Raw genomic sequence first — 8,576 nt, 5'->3', positions numbered from 1 at the left:
AATAGCTGGGCAGTGGTGGCGCACACTTTTAATCCCAGCACTTGGGAGGCAGAGGCAGGCAGATTTCTGAGTTTGAGGCCAGCCTGGTCTACAAAGTAAGTTCCAGGACAGCCAGGGCTACACAGAGAAACCCTGTCTGGAAAAACAAAATAAACAAACAAAAAAAGAGCAAGCAATAAAAAAAAAAAATACATACAATCAAAACCGGACAAAAATACAAAATGGAACTCAAAATTTATAAATAAAAGACCAATAAGAAAAGCAATACTCAAACAAGGCATAAGAAGTCTACAAAAATACCACTGAGTTCATTTTTGTCTTGGCAACTTCTCCTAAGCATGGGGTCTACCCTGAACTGGGGTTAATATATCCAATGAAACTCCATTGGAGAAAAGCAGTAGGTATCAATTGCAGATAGCTTCTTTGGTTAGCAGTAGGAGCCAGTGTATACCTTCAGTGCTGGGACCGTCTGGCTTGAACTTCTGCAGGCCCTGTGTGTGCTGCCACGGTCTGTTAGTTCATATGTGCATCAGTTCTGTTCTGTATGGAAGACACAGCTTTCTTAACATTAGCCACCATCTCTGGCTCTTAAAAATCTTTCTGCCTCCTCTTCCGGATAAGTCCCCGAGTCCTGAAGAGAGGCATTTGATGAAGACATCTCATTTAGGACTGAATATGAAACCTAAGTTTAAGCTATATATGTTGTTTCATTTGGAGGAAGGAATGAGATTGTCTGAGGTGTGAAAATTTTTATAGTTTATGAACTTAAGAACTGGCTAGGAGTGTCTAAAAATACAATTCCTCTTCTTGTATATAGAAGTAGATTATACTTTATAAACCTTGTTTTACCAAACATCAGAAATAGCATAATTATAAAATCAATTAACCATTTACATTGATATCCTCTAAGCATTTATTATTTTAGCACTTGAGAAAAGTAATAAAACATTAGCAAAGTATCTGGGTATTAAAATTAAGGAAAATATTATAAAATGCAACTAAATTCAAACATTTTAATGTGTTATCTTAGATGTGGCTCACATTAATCATTACAGCAACAGCCAAATTCTTTCAAGTGGTGAATACATTAAAATACATTCTTTTTACCAGCATTATCATATATAATTATTGAATAGATATTTTTGAACATTTCTAATATTGGTTATTATTGTGGGGTTTTATTCTGAGGCAGGATTTTGGATGGCCTTGACTCTATAATCCACTTGCTGTAGCCTCTCAAGTACTTGGTCATAGGTATCTACTTCCAAACATAGCTCATTTCTATCATTCTTTCTGTCTCTCCCTCATCCCTTCCCTCTTCTCCCCATCCCTCTGTATATGTGTGTGTGTGTGTGTTTCTTTGTGTGTGTGTGTGTGTTTGTGTGTGTGTGTGTGTTCATGTGTATGTGTTTCTTTGTGTGTGTGTGTGTTCGTGTGTGTGTGTTCATGTGTGTGTATGTGTGTGTGTTTCTTTGTGTGTGTGTGTTTGTGTGTGTGTGTTTGTGTGTGTGTGTGTTCATGTGTGTGTGTTTCTTTGTGTGTGTGTGTTCGTGTGTGTGTGTTCATGTGTGTGTATTTGTGTGTGTGTGTGTTCGTGTGTGTGTGTGTTCATGTGTGTGTATGTGTGTGTGTGTGTTTCTTTGTGTGTGTGTGTTTGTGTGTGTGTGTTTGTGTGTGTGTGTGTGTGTGTATTGCACATGTAAGCATATGAATGCTAGGACTGTTATTCCTTAGATGCTGTCCACTTTGTCAAAATAAGGTATCTGACTGGCCTAGAGCTCACTGTAGCAAGCTAAGCCAGCTGGCTATTACGTCCCAGTGATCACTCTGCTTCTACCTCCTAGTTTTCAGATTAAGCATGGGCCACCATATCTGCACTTTCTATGCCAGCGATGGGGATTAAACTCAGATTCTCATTCATGTAAGCAAGGACTTTATACATTGAGACATGGCCCAAACTTCCATTTCTATTATTTCTTCCACCAGGAATCGAAAGTATAATTTCTTTTCAATATTCACCCTAACTCTGACGTTCATTTCAAGTTCTGTGAATGCTATAAACATTTTTGCAGCTGGCATATTTATTTTGCAGTTTATTCCTCGTTTTTCTCATTTCCTAAGCATGGAAATATGACTTTCTGATGCAATGCTGGTTTAGGTCAGAAATGAGAAGTCACAAAGTACCTCAAGAAAACAAGAGAAAGCAGAAAGCAAACCCAGACAGCAAATCAGATGTTGCACCCTTAGAGTCCAACATCATCCAATCATACATTACACTGTGTTGATGGCTCATTTCTTACCACAGAAGGTGGCAACTGTCAAACCTCCGGGAACTACTGGGGACTTCTCTCCCCAAGCTAATAAATGTTCCTGAGCTGGGAAACAGCACACAGCAAGAAGCTTAACACTAAGCTCATATGAGAGAATGCCATAGGGTTCCTTAGACTCTAGAAGAAACCAGAGCAATCTCCAACTCTGATGTCCCAGATAACATGCTCTTCACACCTGACCCAACATTGCATGTTATTTACTGCCGCAGTGAAATTGGTAATATGTGCTTTTCATCAGAAACTGGCCTGTTCTCCTCTGGATCCCAGGAGATAGCCCTGGCTTTAATATGAAAATCTAAGATTCTCATTCATTAATGATGTCATTTTTTTCTACTTCCCCTTTTCTTATAACTAACTCCAGACCACCCCTACCTATGCTCATAGCACCACCCTCTACCCACTTCTTGTTTGGAAGCAGCCCAATTCTGGCTGAGTATACCCTGAGGCTGAGCTTGCCCTGAGGCTGGGCTCTGAGAAGAAACAGAATTTCATGGAGAATTCAAGGTGACTCTGTCTTTATGTGGTGATCATTTTGGTTACCCAGCTAGCTCATCTGTTCTCAGGCCCCATAAAAGAAAGAGAAATAACTCAGAGCCACAGAAGAATGATATAAACAGAAACCAGATGCTCAAAGCCTGGGGCTCCCTTGGCCTTTCTTTCCTCTAAGGGTGCATTTTGTGAATGCAATGCTTGATATAAAATAAAGCAACACATTCTAGTAGCTATTTGTGTCTCTCCTTCCTTATTTTCTTTTTTGTTCTTAAGAAACAAATGGGTTTGACAGCATGCTGAAATCTCCTGTATCATGGGCCCAGAAAGCTGAAAAGGGTTCTGTGTTCCATTCGACTCTGAAAACAGGCATGCCTGCTGCATGTGTCTATGTCTGAAACCTTTACTAGGAAAACATGTCAGCCTTGACCTAACATCTGTCTAAGGCATTAGTTACTTTATAAATTATGTGTTATTTGAAAGAGTAGATTGAATTATGTTCCCTGAGAGAAGACACAGCACTGGTATTGAAAGTGAGCACACTGTATTAGTATCAAATGATCAAGATGCACATCACAGACTTTTCTCCCAGTGATCAGAGAGATATGAGGCCACAGGAGGCTCCCAGGAGACTGCAGCACTGAAATCTTATCCATGAATTATCATCTGACCCTCATACTTCTGTCTGTCTTCATATTCTGCCTTTTGCACAATTGGCAGAGTTGGGCTTTGAGCAGAAAATATTGTACCACTTTTAAATTTTTTAAAACTTACTGCCAGTGCAGCAGTGGCTATTCAGTGGCACCCAAGGGGCTTTAGGAAGCAGTAAGGGAAAACCTCCTCATCTGGTAAACTGAGTCACAGCTGACCCAATCAACTCAGTAAGAGGATGGCTGGGAGAGGAAGAGAAAGGGCATTGTGCTGAAGAGCCTGAGTTCCCACATTTTGCTTTGCAAAATGATGGATGAAATCTGTGTGTTTACGTGAAGTACACTATGAGATGGCATGGCAACTACAGTTTTTTCAAGGCAGCATAGTTGTATGCTAAACATCATAAAAAATGTGACCTAAGGGGAATGTTTGCTCACAGTATAAACATAATAAAGTAAAAACAGAAGGACTTTGTAATCTAGGATCTAGACTTAGCCATTAAAGTACATTAAACACATGAACTCAAACTTTCCCCTTCCTCTCAGTCCTGGGACTTTGGCTAGGCCAGGATGGCACCATCTCTGCCAGCCTCTGCCTCAGATGTACTGGGGAAGGTATGGTAGGTTGCACAGACCATGCTGTAAATCATATGAGGAGAGAAACCAGGAAATCCCTAATCCTGGCATATAACTCCCACTACAGGATAACTGAATAACTTACAGAAGGTATAAACTAAGCAAAAACAAAGTGAAATAAAATAAGAACAATGGGTCACAAACCCCATTGTTTACCTGGGTATAAAGCAGTTCGGGAATCCACTCTGTCCTTAGATCTTATATATCCCATTTAAATCACTGAAGCTCAGAATAACTCAAAATTGACTAAGCAACTCTGGCCTTTACTCAAAAAGGCTAATGTTTCTCCCATTGATATTAGAAGGGTTTGCAGGATCATTGCAGTGTTTATCAAAAACTGGGCTCCTGTTAAACTGACGTATCCTGTGGTTTTCCACTCATTTCATACTCAAAAATTCTCTTTTTCTCAGTCTAAATTTGGTTAATGTTTACCTTTTCATATCTCTTCTATGAAAAATGATCAATATGACATAAAAAGAACATTTATGAACTGTAATAGTGTCATATAGAAACTGCAAAATATTGCTTATTTTCTTTCATTTAAAATGACCCATCATTCTACATACTGTGAGAAGAAGAGAGGATAAAGGCACGTGGGAATGTTTGGAAAAGCCTCTACTTCTTCAGTAGTTCATTATCCTGAATGACTCACAGAAAGAACTTACTTGTGGAAAACAATAGAGGGATTTATTAAGTATCCATTCCTTAAAACCTGATTTGACTTCTCTGAACACATACATTTTCTTGCTAGTTTGTGCCTCACAGATGTAAATATATATATTTCAATATAAATATTATGATAGAGATATGACTAGAAAGCCATATATCACAAAAAATAGGCAGAACACACGCATTTTTACTTTTTCTCAAGGAAAGCACACATTAGTTGGAGTTCAAACTGTCTGTGCTAATTCTCTCCAAACATGATTCCTCTATTAGATCCTGAATGCTTCATAAGCCATGGAGAGCTACACAGTCCAAGTGAAGGACAATTCACTTCATTATTATAATGAGAGACACCGCAGACCAATTCATCTTAAACTAAAATTTGTACTTTGGTACAATTATGTTCCTGCTGATAGTGCTATAACCATTTTGACTTAAAATGCTTTCATTTGAAAAAAGTTTTTATTCAATGTTATTTTTAAAATCCTAAATCTACACCAGCTAGTGAAACAAATGTGTGTGCCCCATAGACAGTTATACACTAGTCAGCCCTACTGTGTGCCTTAAAGTCATCTGTGAACTAACCCCACTGTGTACTTGGCATTAGCTCTTCTCCCCTTTCCATGAGCATAAGTACTGTGGACACTAGATTGCCAGCATGAAACAGACACATGTGAGTCCTGACCCCAGAATTACCTCTAACTCATGCCTCTTTGTGTCCAAGACTCTGAATAGTCACTCAATAGGCTTAATGCATCAGACATATGTGCTCTATCTGCAAAGCAGCACACAGAACCATAAATTGCATTAGAAAGATGAGTAACTCCTACTGCTCCACGTCTTTTTGTGGGTGGAGCACAGACCAAGAAATCCCTCAAAAGTCCTCACTATAAACCCCACTGCTGCTACAGAGACTCATAGTTTGACCATTGAGGACCCTTCCAATCTTCACTGACCCTAGTGTCAGTAGACAGAACCTTTGTACCTGCCCAACCAGCACCTGCATCCATAGGTGCAGGCTTTTACCCAGTGAAACTGGTTGACAGAATCTAAAGGAGATGACTTAGTGGTATTTTCAATTCTGTGAGAAAAATACCTTGACAAAATCAACCTAAGGAAAACAGTTCCAACGTGATACAGTTTGTCATGAGAGGAAAGCAAAGTAGCAGGCAAGGAAGGCATGGTAACAGGAGTAGGAGCCTGGCTGATCACGTTAGCGTTTAGGAAGCAGAGTATTAACAGAAAGTTATTGGGCAGTAAAACTTCAAGGCCCACCCCAGTGCTTCACTTCATCCAGTAAAGCTCTACTTCCTAAAGATTCCTCATCTTTCCCAAACAAGCGTTCAAAGATGTGAGCCTATAGGAACATTTCACATTTAAACCACAACAGGAAGTGACATCACATCCTAACCTGTGTGGCCAGCAATGCACCACAAGAAGAACTATGAAAGTCAACAGAAAATGTCTCCAGCAAATTAGACAACAGTGTTCCAATAATGATTCTTCCCCTCTCAAAAGAGGGAGCCTCTAGTTAATAGTGACAAATAATTGTTTTTAGAGAGATAGGTAAATTCAAGAAGATACTAATAGACAACTATTAAAAACCCAAGTTTAAAAAAAAACATAACTGAAATTAAAAGTAAAGCAGGAAAATAGAAATAAACAAGGGAAATCTAAAGTCTGGAATGGGAGGAAACCATGACTGCCACTAGCTGGTTTAATTAAAGAAAATGAAAACAGTCTCTGAGCATGAAAACAGGATGTCAGAAAATACTGTCATAGACAAGGGAAAAGCACAGTAGAGAAAGAAAGAAAATCTAAAGGATTTATGAGTCATGATAAACAGATCTAAAATCTGCATTTAATGAATAAAAATAGTACTTAACAAAATAGTCACTAAAAATTACCCAAATCTGGGAAATTATTGAAGCATGTGTAATAAATTTAAACTCAGAGCCATGTATTGTAGTCAAATTGTTCAAAAATTAAAGAGAGTACTGTCTTGAAAAAAGAAAGAGAACGCCATTTCGTGACGCCGCGGGACCGAGAGTGTCTGTAGGAGCAGAGCCAGAGGGAAGCGGGTGGGCCTGTCGGAGCGTTAGGATTTGAGCTTGGGCCCTTTGAACCCAGGATCTCGAAATGCATCGTGATTCCTGACCCTTGGACTGTAAGGTTTATGTAGGTAATCTTGGAAATAATGGAAACAAGACTGAATTAGAACGGGCTTTTGGCTATTATGGACCGCTCAGAAGTGTGTGGGTTGCTCGAAACCCTCCTGGTTTTGCTTTCGTCGAATTTGAGGATCCCCGAGATGCTGCTGATGCTGTCCGGGAACTAGATGGAAGAACACTGTGTGGCTGCCGTGTAAGAGTGGAACTGTCGAATGGTGAAAAGAGAAGTGGGAATCGTGGGCCGCCTCCCTCTTGGGGTCGTCGTCCTCGAGATGATGACCGCAGAAGGAGTCCTCCACCTCGGCGTAGATTCCCCAAGAAGGAGAAGCTTTTCCCGAAGCCGGAGCAGGTCACTTTCCAGAGATAGGAGAAGAGAAAGGTCTCTGTCTCGTGAGAGAAATCACAAGCCGTCTCGATCCTTCTCTAGGTCTCGTGGCCGGTCTAGGTCAAATGAAAGGAAATAGAAGACCAGTTTGCAAAAGTGGTGTATAGGAAATAACTTCATCTGACAGGAGTATGTACAGGAAATTAAAGTTTTGCTTGAGACTTCATAAGCTTGGTGCATTTTTAAGATGGTTTAGCTGTTTAAATTTGTTTTGTCTCTTGGAACAGTGACACACAAAACAATGTAATTCTCTATGGTTTTCAGATGGATCTTATGAGGCATGTGATATCAAGAATTGTTACTTTACAATATTCCCTTAAGCAAGATTTAATTTTCTTTGAATTTTAGTTTTTCATAGACTGAAATAAACCTAGATCCTGCCCAGTTTTAAGTGTGATGCACTAATGATATAAAGCAACTGGCGGAAATTGAAAGAAGCTGTAGTCCTCTAGTAGCTGAGACACTGTGGCACTGTGGGTGGAATGATAAAGCGGTGTTTAAGAGCTGCTGTGAACACAAGCCAACAGATAAAGGGTAGGAACCACACTGAAGATTTGCAAAGCGGTTCCTTCCTGGTTTCTATACGGGACGCAGAGCTATTGTAGCATCTTTATTTGGAAATGTAAATTTCCAAAATTTCAGCTCAGATACCAGTATCCTTTCAGTTTAAGGGTACATTGTAGAGCTGAACTTTTCAGGTACTGTGCAAGATTGTTTTTCATGCTGTCATTTGTAATATGTTTGTGAGAATCTTTGGGATTAAAGTTTTGGTTACAAATTGTTGTCTAACTTGAAAGCCTGTTTTTCCTTGCACACTCAAATCTGTGAGTTTGGTATCAAGTCCAGGTAAAACATTCCTATTGGAAGCCATACTTATATTTTCTTGTAAAGTGCTTTTGAATTAATAAAGTACTAGCATAATTGTGTAGTAGTCAGTCGAGCGAACCACTGTTGCCATTGTTCTTATCCCTGGGAAAGTAGTTGGTTACCCAGTTCATTCTTTGTAAGGAACACAACTGAGAAGCACTACATTAGTGAAGGAATTTTTTCCCCCTTTGCTTGTCACTTATGAGAGTTAGCAGCCATTTTTTAGGTGTTGAAGCCAGTTCATGATTATGGCAGTTAGTGACTAACATTTTTAAGTAAGCTCCAGTATGGTAGGTATATTGTGATTCTTTAAGTTGCCCATAAAAAGTGGCTTTGATCTTCAGCATGAAAACATTCAAAAAATTTTTAATTTATTTTATAA

The 8,576-nt window shown here is 39.3% G+C and overlaps 1 pseudogene; it reads left to right on the top strand.

The window, feature by feature from the left end:
* Positions 1-6,895: 6,895 nt before the first annotated feature.
* On the top strand, positions 6,896-7,574 carry Gm20147 (annotated as a pseudogene).
* Positions 7,575-8,576: the final 1,002 nt, after the last annotated feature.

This window comes from Mus musculus, chromosome 18, assembly GCF_000001635.26.
Source record: "Mus musculus strain C57BL/6J chromosome 18, GRCm38.p6 C57BL/6J".
Taxonomy (NCBI): domain Eukaryota; kingdom Metazoa; phylum Chordata; class Mammalia; order Rodentia; family Muridae; genus Mus; species Mus musculus.
The sequence above is the reverse complement of the archived record's forward strand: the minus strand, read 5'-3'. Positions and strand labels throughout refer to the sequence as shown.